The 12,886-nt window shown below is 44.4% G+C and overlaps 1 protein-coding gene and 1 long non-coding RNA gene across 2 annotated transcripts in view; one reads left to right on the forward strand and one right to left on the reverse strand.

Annotated features, from left to right (window-relative positions):
• LOC310764859 overlaps positions 1-12,886 on the reverse strand; it is a 118,492-nt gene that overhangs the window by 53,740 nt on the left and 51,866 nt on the right. The gene's annotated exons all lie outside the window — the stretch shown is intronic.
• The window catches only part of RBM38 (RNA binding motif protein 38), a 30,672-nt gene that overhangs the window by 15,256 nt on the left and 2,530 nt on the right, over positions 1-12,886 (forward strand). The window lies entirely within an intron of this gene.

Here is a 12,886-nt window from a genome sequence, read left to right on the forward strand (position 1 = left end):
ATCAATAATGGCAACAACCCCCCCCAAAAAAACCTCCTAAAAACAATACCCCAGCCCAAGAGTCTTTTCAGCAGCTTCAGCTTTTGTAGCTGGAGTCAGTCAGGGCCCTGTTCTCCCAGAATAGCTAGAAGGGTAGGACTCGAACTAGTGGCTTCAAGTTACAAGAAAGAAGATTCCAACTAAACATGAGGGAAAGCTTTCTGATGGTAAGAACTGTTGGACAATGGAACAGACTCCCTCAGAAGGTGGACTCTCCTTCCCCGGAGGTTTTTAAGCAGAGGTTGGATGGCCATCTGTCATGGATGCTTTAGCTGAGATTCCTGCATTGCAGGGGGTCAGACTAGATGACCCGTGGGTCCCTTCCAACTCTCTGGTTCTATGAAAAATGCCTATAAGGCAGGGAACAGGTCTTCCCGGACTCGCAGCCAAGATGGTATACCTCGTCCTTGACATTTCTGCGCCTTAACCAGACTCCCAGTGTCGTGGGAGGAAATCTAAGCACAGTTCATCATCCTTCAATTCCTAGCTTAAATCAAACAAACAGAACTCGGTTTCTAACTTTTGTGGCTCCCTGACGTGTTAACGCTTGGGGTTTTTAGCATTTTGCTTGATCAGCACCAGCCTTGGCCATTGGAGCTGGTACAATTCAGGCTTGGTGAGTAATCCTCCTTGTATGACAATGCTCACATGGTGGAGAGGGCAGGGAGCTGGTTGAAGAAAGCAAACCTGAATTAAGTCTTGCTGCTGCATTCTGGGTTTTTTCTTTCTTTCAGTCATACAGGCATTTAGTTTCTGGGCCAAATTCAGAGTTCAGCTGCAATATTCAGGACATTGCAGGAAAGAGCTGCAAGTAAGGTGAAAGTGACTAACTTACTAGTAATTTAAGCTGCTTCTCCGTAAAGCAAAGGGGGGAAAAGGTCATTAGGTGACTATCTGTTGGCTTAGCTCAGCATAAGATGGAAGGAACCTGATGCATACATGGAGGTCAGAGGAAGAAGGCCAGGATAACTTAAAAGGGATATCGTTTGTTTCATCACAGCAGTTTTTCTTCACTGCGAAATATCCTTCTGAAGGGTGCTTGCAGTGGTGAAGAGGAACCATGGGCCATTAATAGCTACAGAATCCTATGAAAAGGAGTTTCAGGCGATTTAAGGGCGGCCGCTTCATTATCCTGAGCACTATGTAAAGTAAGGACTCAAATTGGAACCTATACTGTAGCGTAAATTTTCCTGTACAGCGTTCCTGTTTCCATGGATGCATTTGCAGTAATTTGCAAGCTGCAATGTAGCTCCTGTTCCTTTGATAGAAAAGAAGGGGAAAGCAGCAGCCAGGTTCCTAGCTAGGAAGAAACTCTGTTATTGACAATCTGAATAGCGTGAGCTTCAAGCTGTTTCACATAACTTTTAAGAGGAGGTCAGGACTTGGTAGGACAGGATGTATGTCTGTCCTCAATTTTATATGTATTTAGCAGATATTGGATTTAAGGACTAGAGCAATCTGTGTCCTGGGGAATTGCAAGGTTCTGATGGATTACCTTGCCCGGTACTTTTGGTCATCCCCTCCAGCGCGTTGCTGCAGAAGAATGTTGGGTGTGTTGTACGTAGGGTGGACACTTGTTTCATGTGGGGTGACTATCCTCTGCCCTGCTTTGCAGATGTGCAGGGGTTCCTGGTTTGTACTTAAGTGTTACAGTAGTCTGGAAAGAAAAACATGAAGCTGTGTCCTATTAAATTGGAACTGGTGGCCCATTTAGACCCAGAAGCCACTGACTGGGAAGAAAAGAGCCACTACGCAAACTCTGCGGCAGGTGGGTTGCTGTTGCTTATTAGGAGGAAGAAGAACAGGGGAGGTTGACGCAGTGCTAATGCACTGGCAGGAGTCCTGCATTGGCTCTGCTGGTGAGTTTGCACTGGGCTGACCTCTCGGCTGCCTCTTCCTTCTGGAAAGCAAAAGGGACTTGCCTCCTGGGAAATTAGTGCAGCAGCTCCATACCATCTGGTGAGCTGCTTCTGTTTAGACCTGTTCTCTCTAGGAAGAAGTTCTTTAGGGGCTTGGGCAGAGGCCTTCCCCAGTCCTGTTTCCAAAGGCCCATTTAGCTGGTGATCTGACATTGGAAGTTAACACAAGTAAAGCATTACCATACGGATGAGCAATAGTCCCTCTCTAGCAGTGTGGAGTTGTCTCCTCCATTCCCTGCTTAGAGGATTCGTCTGGTTTTCAAGTTGGTGTTACTGTTTCCCCCTTGTCTTAAAATGACAAAAGGAGTAGCTTTATAAACTTGCAGAGATGCTATATGTTGTAAGGATTTCTCCTTGGGCAATGGAACTTTTCTCCCATGTACCCCCAAATCTGTTCTGGGGGTTCCCTCAACCCTCTGGGGGCAGATTTGGGGATGGTAGGAGAGAGGGGAAGTTGCACTGTGCTGGTGGTAACCCTTGTGGTCAGAGTTATTTAGTTCAGCCCTGCTGATATGAAAAGTGAAAGAAAACCTAAATCTTCATTTCTCTTTCCTCCCTCCCGGCAGTACTGTTGTTTTTGTGGAAAACAATAGTTAACAGATTTAGCTGCTGCAATGGCAAAGAACTGAAACAGCCCCATCTCCCTGCCCCCTGGCATCATAACTCCAATCTGCCCCAGACCTCCTCCCCCCCACCCTGCTTGCCTTTTGTGAAACACAACCCACCAAAGTATGTGAAAATGACTGCATTCAGACAGCACCTTATTCCATTTTCTCCACCTGATATTTTAAGGGTTTTTCCTGTGTGATCTTTCACATAGCGTTTAGAGTAGCTTCTGGAAAACAGGGGACTCTAGTGGAAGTTCAGCACTAATTTCTGTGTTTCCAAGGGGGGAATGGGACAACCATTTGCAACTTTGTTAACTCAGAAAACCAGAGGAGTTTTGCAGTGTAATTAAATGTGATGAATTTTTTTTGGGGGGGGGTCGTATCCTGGCATATGGTTCTTTCCTGCTGTTTAGAATTTAGCATGACATGGGTGTATGTTGATAAAAAAGCCAGAGTTCCATTATGCAACAGGTAATGCAGCGTAAAAGGAACATTACGATCTTGGACAGAAACACCAGTCCGATAATCCCCACACCTGTCCCATCTACCTTGGACCTTCCAGGTGTCTCCTAGAGCCCACTTTACACTCTTGCAATTCTGGATTGCAATGGAAGAGCAGTTGTGGGCAAGCTATCTTTCAGGGCAGGTTTCGTTATTGATTTCTTTTGCCGCAATTGGATTTTTTTCACTAGAGGAACTCTGATAATCTCGTAGAAAACTCCAGGGCTATGTTTGAAACCCCTTTCTTTGTTTAAAGACCACTTACTCAATTCTGTTATATTAAAAAAGGTAAAGGTAAAGGACCCCTGACAGTTAAGTCCAGTTGCAGGATTCGAACCGCCGATCTTTCGATCGGCAAGCCCAGTGGTTTAGACCACAGCGCCATCCGCGTCCCTCTGCCATATTAGGGTTGCCATATTTCAAGAAATAAAAATCCAGACACAAAAAGTTTTCCGTCATTGGAATCCCGGACATGGGACATTGGAACTTGACGGATTGGCTTTGTTGTTGTTGTTGTTTAGTCGTTTAGTCGTGTCTGACTCTTCGTGACCCCATGGACCAGAGCACGGATTGGCTTAGTCAACAGATTCATAGCTAAGCATGCCCAGTTCTTCCAATCTGTAGAAGCAAAAGCAGGTTTTCCTTCTAATCTAATGCCTTTTACTTGTTTTCTGTGAAAGAGACTATGAGTAATTTTCTTTCTTTCTACAGCTTGGCAGATGCAGTGGCTGAAAAGATTTCTCTGTTGTCCTCATGTAAATTCCCTCCCCCACCCACCCACCACACAGGGAGATTGTATCTTCAGCTCTTTTGCCTGACAACCTGTTTTTGTGCGCTTGCCCATAAATATTTTTGTTTCTTCCAGCTTTGTGGGGTTGCTGGTTGTGGCAGTGGCCAGATCAGATCTAGCAACAAGGCTCTGGATCTGCTTAGCTTGAGTTGCAAAAGGTCTCTCTTTGTTCTTCTTCTTCCAGCTAAGATAGGGGGTTGATTGCCTTCCTACTTTGCATTCCCACCTCTTTTACACTTTCCTGCTGTTGTTAGGAAGCTATTGTACCCTAATAATCTATTTTGCTGTTGGAGCTGGTGGGGGAGTTCTAGTGCTTAGGGCAGCCTCCCCCCCCCCCAAGCAAACCGGGTAAACTGTTGTGGGCACCACACACAAATTCCACAACCAAGCACACACCGCAGCCTATTCTACTACCTTTGCTGTAAACTGCTTGCAGGTGTTTAATTTGAGAAAGTGGTATATACATTTCTAGAGAGGGTGCAAAGTGGGGCTGGTGAGGATTATTATTATTATTATTATTATTATTATTATTATTATTATTATTATTATACCCCACCCACCTGGCTGGGTTTCCCCAGCCACTCAGGGCGGCTTCCAGCACAATATTAAAATACAACGATTCATCAAATATTAAAAGCTTCCCTGAACAGGGCTGCCTTCAGATGTCTTCTAAAAGCCATAGAGTTGTTTATTTCTTTGACATCTGATGGGAGGGCTTTCCACAGGACGGGCGCCACTACCAAGAAGGCCCTCTGCCTGGTTCCCTGTAACTTCACTTCTCACAGTGAGGGAACCACCAGAAGGCCCTCAGCACTGGACCTCAGTGTCCAGGCAGTATGATGGGGGTGGATACGCTCCTTCAGGTATACTGAGCCGAGGCCGTCTAGGGCTTTAAAGGTCAGCACCAACACTTTGAATTGTGCCCAGAAACATACTGGGAGCCAATGTAGGCCTTTCAGGACCAGTGTTATGTGGTCTCAGCGGCTGCTCCCAGGCACCAGTCTAGCTGCCGCATTCTGGATAGGTTGTAGTTTCCATGTCACATTGAAAGGTAGCCCCACGTAGAGTGCATTGCAGTAGTCCAAGTGGGCGATAACTAGAGCATGCACCACTCTGGCGAGACAGTCTGTTGGCAGGGAGGGTCTCAGCCTGCGTACCAGATGGAGCTGGTAAACAGCTGCCCTGGACACAGAATTGACCTGTGCCTCTATGGACAGCTGCGAGTCCAAAGTGGCTCCCAGGCTGCGCACCTGGTCCTTCAGGGGCACAGTTACCCCATTCAGGACCAGGGAGTCCTCCACACCTGCCCGCCTACCGCCCCCTGTCCCCTAGAAACAGTACTTCTGTCTTGTCAGGATTCAACCTCAATCTGTTAGCCGCCATCCATCCTCCAACCGCCGAATGAGGCCTTGGAGCCTAGGGAGACCCAATGGCCTGATGGAGAAGTCTACAGGGGTTGCATTTGACACACAAGCTTTGAGTTTCTTGCACGGTGGGAAGTGTCCATTCAGACCTGCTGGTTTGATGGTCCGTACTAGCCAGTTTGGGTCACTTGAGCACCCAGGATTGGGTGAACAGAAGAAAGAGTGTTTGTACCAAACAGGCCACCTTTAGATGTCTTTTCAAAGTTATGTTATCCTATATACACACAGAGCTTCCTGTGATACAGAACGGCCATCTTGCCTTCTCCATGCATGCCCACTGAGGATAAGTGCAAGTGGTATTGATTCTTTGTGGTTCATAGCAGGGAGAAATATATATAAATATTTGTGTCATGTTTATGTTCAGTTTTACCTCTGTCTTTGGGAGGCATTCTTGTGTACTTGGAAGTTCCATGTTCACCTGTGTAAAGTACACCTAGATAATGTTGTTTGTGGACATACTTTGAATACCTTGTTGCTTGAGGTGGGATTGACTGTAACTGCATGCAGATGTCATAACTGATGAAAGAATTAGACACCCAGGATGTGTGTGTGTGTATCACACACACACACACACTGGTACCTCGGTTTTTGAGCGTCTCGGAAGCTGAATGTTTCGGAACCCAAACGCCGAAAACCTGGAAGTAAACGCTTCCATTTTCGAATGCGTCTCAGAAGTCGAACAGTTTCCACTGTGTTTTTTTCAATTTTCCTCATTGATTTTGCAGACTGCCCTTTGCACCTCGGTTGTCGAACGTTTCGGAAGTCAAACAGTCTTCCATAACAGATTACGTTCAACAACCGAGGTACCACTGAATATATAATTTTTTAAATGTTCCAATATTAATTGTATTAGGCTTGAATTTGTGTGCCTACATTTGATGACTCCTGCCTTGCATTCCTTCCCTTTCTGACCCGGAAAGTGGCACAAATTGTCACCTGGGATGCTTTGCGTTGTCTGCTTTGCGTTAGCACCAGGGCGAAATCCAGCGTCTCCTTGATAGGTTCCAAGGAACAGATAGGGACAGCAATGTCAACAACCCTGTCAATGGGCTGATCGCTAAGGAAACAGTGACAAAGTAGGACATTTGAGACCCAAATGGCCTGAGCAGTTAGGGGCACCCCAAGGTAGTTGTGGGGTTGAAGTCGCCGGTATGGAACCAATGAATGTTTTACTTCTCATAGCCTGTAACCTTTCTTAATGTACGTAGAAGGATGTTTATGCTTTAAGAATGTTCAGATGTTTTATGGCTCTTTGTGTGCTGTGCCTATAAACCCTTGTGGCAGCAGACCTTAAGCGGCCATTCGGCTAGAACAACTTCGTTAAGTTGAGCTCTGTCCTATTCCAATAGTCTCCAATAAACTCCAGGTCCTTAACTGGATCTGCTGAAGTTTGCTGTAATGCGCTTGGTTCCGTGTTTTATTTAAAAGCTGCTCTGTCACCTGGGCAACAAACAGGTGTTGTAGAAGTAAATTCTTACCACGTTAACTGTCACTTGGTGTTCACCTAAATAGTCTGTCCAAGATTTCAGGCAGGGAGTCCCCCTCTCCGGCCTACTTCAAGATGTTAGGAATTTAAACAGGCACCTTCTGGTCCATTTAGGAGGAGTGCTGGAGCCAGCCTGTATCTATTCATGCTTATTTATTTATTTATTTTAAAAAGTTTATGTATATTAGCATAATAGTCACAACAGTAAACAATACCTAGGGTTAGCAGTAACTAAACAAAATGCTTTGAAAATCTAGGAAATTGCCAGCCAAAGGACTTTTTAAATAGCCATCTTTAGTTGGAAGAGCCTAGGGTCTTAAAAAGAGAGTACGCAGTTGCATTTTGGCCTCATTCAGCGGGGTCATTTTTAGGCGTGGGTTGAAGTGGCTGTAACATTAACTGCTCTCGAGTTGACACTAGATGCAGTCTGCTTGCTTTTATATTATCTGTCCTTTTGCCTCCCGTAGATCTGCATATAACCTTTTCTGTGTTTTGCCTTGTGTCTCGTTAATGTTGGTTGTGGCGTCGTGCCACGTAGCTAGGATAGGACCTCGATCCTGACCGCGATCCTTTCTCCGCCTGTCTTGGGCCCAAGGTACCAAGCGACACCCGACACAACTCTCTGCAAGAAACGTCGGTGGTTCTAATTTTAGGTTTGACCAAGTTCTCTTTGCCGTGTTTCCCAAGTGTTTGTGGTTTCAGCCAGTGATTAATCAGTAATGCCATGAAGCAGCTCATGAGTTGCCATTCACAGGGTGAATTTGATGTGTGATGACAGCTTGAGGACCACTTGATTGATATTTTTATAATCACGTTTCCGATGAAGTTTCCTTCTGGCATTAAGATAAAATTATTCGGGCCTTGTTTTGGATTCCCTTACAGTTTAAACGGAGCAGCAAATATTTTTGACTTGAGTTGTTAAATCTTTATCCCTCTTTCTCTTCTCCCTTCTAAATGAATACAACAGTTTTAAAAATCTGCTTTCAGTTTTAGAAAAAGAAAAACTTTTATATGCAAAAACACAGCCAGGAGATAACTTCATCCCATTGTACTTTGTGTGTGCTTCCTTTAGCTGATAATCAAAACTTAACCTACCTGATGTTTTATTACTATTAATGTGCTTAATAATATATCCGTTGCTGTTACTGCTGTTTTTCATAAATCTTTATTTTATCTTTTGTCCTTTCAAGGTTTTCAGTAAACGAATTTTAGGACCAAATCTTTTTTTTTTTAATTTACATTGTGAATTTCTAAGAAGTCTTGCCAGAAGAAGGAAGGGATACTTTATGGCATGGTTTTATTATAATAATTGGATTATTATTATTATTATTATTATTATTATTATTATTATTATTAAAGAGACTTGTCTTAGAGAAGATTGGACAACATTTATTGAATATATGGGAAATAATTGTGTACAGCTGAAAAAGCTGGCAGCATTCAACAGTGTAAATAAGTTTTGATGGATTCAGTAATGAAATATTGAATGGTATATTTTATGTAAAATATGCAGGAATTTATGATAAGTAAAATGAACCATGGAAAGGGAAGAAGGGAAGTCATTGATATCTTAAGGATGTAAAAATGAGTATTTTAAATTGTAAAACAGAATATTTAGTAAGAATTACATACAAAAAAAGAGAGAGGGGATAGATATCCCCCCCCAAATCCCCTCCATCTGCAGCTACAGCACCTATTTTTATTTTTTATTTTTTTTTGCATTTTAAGATAGGGGCGTTCTTAAGAGAGTTGTAAGATCTTTCTATAAATGGGTTATCTGAGTAAGTATCGGGGTTTTCTATTTCTATGTTTTTAGTGGTTCTCATTTTTGTGCAGGCAACCCCCCACCCCGTTCACATGGGGGTTGCAATCCGAGGCACTGTGCGTGTCTGTGAAATTGCATATAATTGAAACCCATTGGAAAAACCCCAGCAAACGCCCTGTCTTTATGGTGTTTCTGGGTCACTTCCAGGTTCGGCTCAATGCAGATATTGAATGCATGTAAACAAGGTGCTTGCCTGTATGTAAATACCACCTTGAGTCCTGTCAGGGAAAAAGATGGGGTGGGTATGTATGTATGTATGTATGTATGTATGTATGTATGTATGTATGAATGGTTGGTTGCTTAAAAAGTTGTCTTCGCCATCCCAGCATGAGGTGCTGTGTTTGTGCATGCAAAGCATTATGGTCTGCAAAGGGTGTGTGTATGTGTGGGTGGGTGGGTATAAACTCTATAAAGTTGAGAAAGTTGACCCTTTCATTGCAGTTGCCTCAGTTTCTTGGTAAATTCTGGCTGTAGGAAAACCGAAGCCCCAAACCTAGCCCCACCCCCCATCCCCAAAGACTAAAAAACTCATGTCATCAACACGGGATTTCTTCAATTGAATTTGCAACGGTCATAGTTTGAAGGACAAGTACAAATGGGAGCGCAAAGCAGTTAACTCGTGTCAGCAGATATTTTCTTTCTTTCATCCAGGGTCCCAGATAAGTTTATTTTCTGCCGAAACCAACACAAGTCTCAGCCTGTTAAGGAAATGGGGGAGTTTGTTTGCATGGCAACTTCAAGGAAATCTGAATAGCGTGTGGGAGAGGAAGGGGGAAAGAGTAAAGAGTGCAAGCGCCTTGTGTTTTTACAACAAACGCCTCATAATCGCTGCCAGAAAAAGAGAGGAGCCTTCACTATTGTGGCAATACAGGTTTAAACATGGAGTCAGTGACAACAGGCTGGAATGTTAAACAAAACCTGAAAAGGCCTTTACTCTAATTATAGCTAGAAGCAACCGGCCAGTACCTTGGAGATGCAGTGATGAGGAGAGCCTTAATGAAATTGCCTCACAGGCATGGCTGAGGTGGACAGAGGACTCTGTTTTGACAATAGCCCTTGTTTTGTGGAAATCTTAACCAGAAGCGTTGAGTTCTTTAAACAAATTTTATTAAATAAAGATATTGTATATCATTAAGCCCAACTTCAGCAGATCACTGGCTTCTTGTGAAAAGCCTTGACTAAGCAAAAGCTAGACATGCTCTGCAGTCTGAGTGGGAGTGCTGAAAGGATGATTGATTGATTGATTGATTGATTATTGACTACGTCTGAAGGTGATGTGCAGTGTTGTTGTTTAGTCGTGTCCGACTCTTCGTGACCCCATGGACCAGAGCACGCCAGGCACTCCTGTCTCCCACTGCCTCCCATAGTTTGGTCAAACTCATGCTAGTAGCTTTTAGAACACTGTCCAACCATCTCGTCCTCTGTCGTCCCCTTCTCCTTGTGCCCTCCATCTTTCCCAACATCAGGGTATTTTCCAGGGAGTCTTCTCTTCTCATGAGGTGGCCAAAGTATTGGAGCCTAAGCTTCACAATCTTTCCTTCCAGTGAGCACTCAGGGCTAATTTCCTTAAGAATGGATGCATTTGATCTTCTTGCAGTACAAACCCAAGAGTGCAGTACAATCAATTAAAATCTGTTAAACACACACACACACACACACACACACTCACACTTGGAACATAAATGAAATCAGTGCGATTTTTCTAGAAAAAGAGGTGCCAGAACTTGCCATGAAGACCTCCCTCATTCTCTTACAATGGCAGTGGTGCCAACCTGAAAGGTGCCGGAATTGAATGCCCTGAATGACACCATATAGAGCAGGCACTTATGGCAAAGGCCCATTTATCCAGCTGGGAAAGCCTGCCAGAGCAGAAATGCCTTGTTGCTAAGCTTTTTTGATAGACAGTATAATGAAATGTATCACAAAATATATGTGGCAAAAAGTGGACTGTAAATAAAAGAAGCTTCTTGTTCCTGCGCTTGGTCTTTTAACCACAACTCCAGACATTTTTATGACACCCATCCGCACTGTGCTTGATTTTAAAAGAGCTGATATGCAGTAGAATTATTAAGGAAGAAAAATGGCACTTGGCATAGACCAGTTGGTTCCCAACATTTTTTGGCCCCACCTAAGCATCTCTGCCAGGGACGCGCATGGCGCTGTGGGTTAAACCACAGAGCCTAGGACTTGCCGATCAGAAGGTTGATGGTTCGAATCCCTGTGACGGGGTGAGCTCCTGTTGCTCGGTCCCTGCTCCTGCCAACCTAGCAATTCGAAAGCATGTCAAAGTGCAAGTAGATAAATAGGTACCGCTCCAGCGGGAAGGTAAACGGCGTTTCTGGTTCAGCAGAAGCAGCTTAGTCATGCTGGCCACATGACCTGGAAGCTGTACGCCGGCTCCCTCAGCCAGTAAATTGAGATGAGCGCCGCAACCCCAGAGTCGGCCACGACTGGACCTAATGGTCAGGGGTCCCTTTACCTTTAAGCATCTCTAAAATCCTGGTGCCCGCCCCCCTGTGACATATAATTCTTATTATTCAAAAAGTGAACTCCTATTCACATGGAGGAAGCCTAAAAGGCCATTCACTGTTAATAACTCATTCTCGAATTGCCCCCCTGTGGCGCGTGTGCCCCACGTTGGGAACCCTGGGCATAGACAGTGAGTACCTTCCCACAGCCATGTGTGACTGTGGCTCACACTTGGAATCCCACTGGTAAATCTTACGTTGATACTTCAGGTGTCAGAACCTAAGTGCCAAAAGGCTCCCAAAATCAAGGTTGCAGTCGCCAAAACAGAATGTCTAGTTGCCATTTGGGGGCAAGACGGCTCTAAAGTCTTATTTTTCAAATGATGGACTGACTGTGATTTATTCTCAGTTAAGCATCTGGCTAGTTCAGATGACTCGTTTGCGCTAGGTCAGGCACCCCCAAACTCGGCCCTTCGGATGTTTTGGGACTGCAATTCCCATCATCCCTGACCACTGGTCCTGTTAGCTAGGGATGGTGGGAGTTGTAGTCCCAAAACAGCTGGAGGGCCAAGTTTGGGGATGCCTGAGCTAGGTTAAGAACTTTGAGAACTTAATGGTGACTGATCCTGCTCAGGCTGCACAGAAAAAGCATTTTAGTTCCAGATACTCATTCTGATGGTGCAGATAAAATATAACGGATAGAATTCTACAGGATGTGTTGCTAGTGTGTGAAAACAGTCAAGATCCAAAGATCCCTCAGGTATATGCACCTGGTGGAGATGTTAGGCACCATTCTGGCACCCAGGTATATTCACTTGGTCACAAGTGGCCAATATCCAGGTGCAAAATGCGCCTGGAGCCTGGCGTTTTTTGAATGCTGGGTATTCCCAGAATTCATATCCCCTCTCTGCCATGAATCTCACTGGGTGTCCTTGGGCCAGTCTTCAAGTTTTAGCTTAACCTACCTCATAGGGTTGTTGAGAGGTTACTAGAGAGGGGAAGACCCATCCCTGCCACCCTGAGCTTCTTGGAAGAAAGTTGGGATATAAGTACAAGAAACAAGTAATTAGATGATTTATAAATAATAAATATTATTATAAATAATAAACAGTGCAAATAAACACTTGGCAACTGCTTTGCATGCTTCTCTTGGACTTCTAGATAACCAGGAGACAATAGACAAGCATAGTGGTAGCTTCTAGAATATCTAGGTATTTCCCAATGTCTTTAGAATCGTGCAAGCAGGAGTGTTTGACTGGCTTCTCGCCTGCTGGCTGGCTCCATCTCCATGTCTGACTCATCCCTTCACATGGCAGAAGGAAGGCAGGGCCAGGACATCCCTGCTCGCCCTCAGGTGATTCTAATAACATGGGGAGGGGGATTGAATGCCCAAAGATGGTCTATGAGAAGTAGGTGGCAGAGAAGCGACTTGTGTTAGCCCTCCTGGTGCTGCAGGTTGACCAAAAGGCAGTCGATTGCAGCTCAGCAGCTGGTTTTGCTCGGCAGCTTACCAGCCGTTGCAGAAGACGATTTTCCTGACTTAGATGTTGTGACGTGTGCAGATGGCAAGCACAGACCACAGAAGCTGATCAGATCTTAGCTTCCCTATCCAAAAACTGTACACTGAGGACACCTGAAAAAAGAAAAGAAAAGAAAAGGGGTGGTGCATATTAGGAGTGAGAAACACAGGACTTTGGAGCAACTAAATGTGGTATGGAAATTAGGAATGCAGTAGGAACCTTAAGGAAGGGTGTGTGTGAAAATGTGTTGGCTTCTCAATTCAGCCAAGGGAGATGGTCTTAAATGTTCCATAGTCCACATAAGTG

This window comes from Podarcis filfolensis, assembly GCF_964270895.1.
Source record: "Podarcis filfolensis genome assembly, chromosome: 6".
In the NCBI taxonomy this organism is placed as follows: Eukaryota; Metazoa; Chordata; class Lepidosauria; order Squamata; family Lacertidae; genus Podarcis; species Podarcis filfolensis.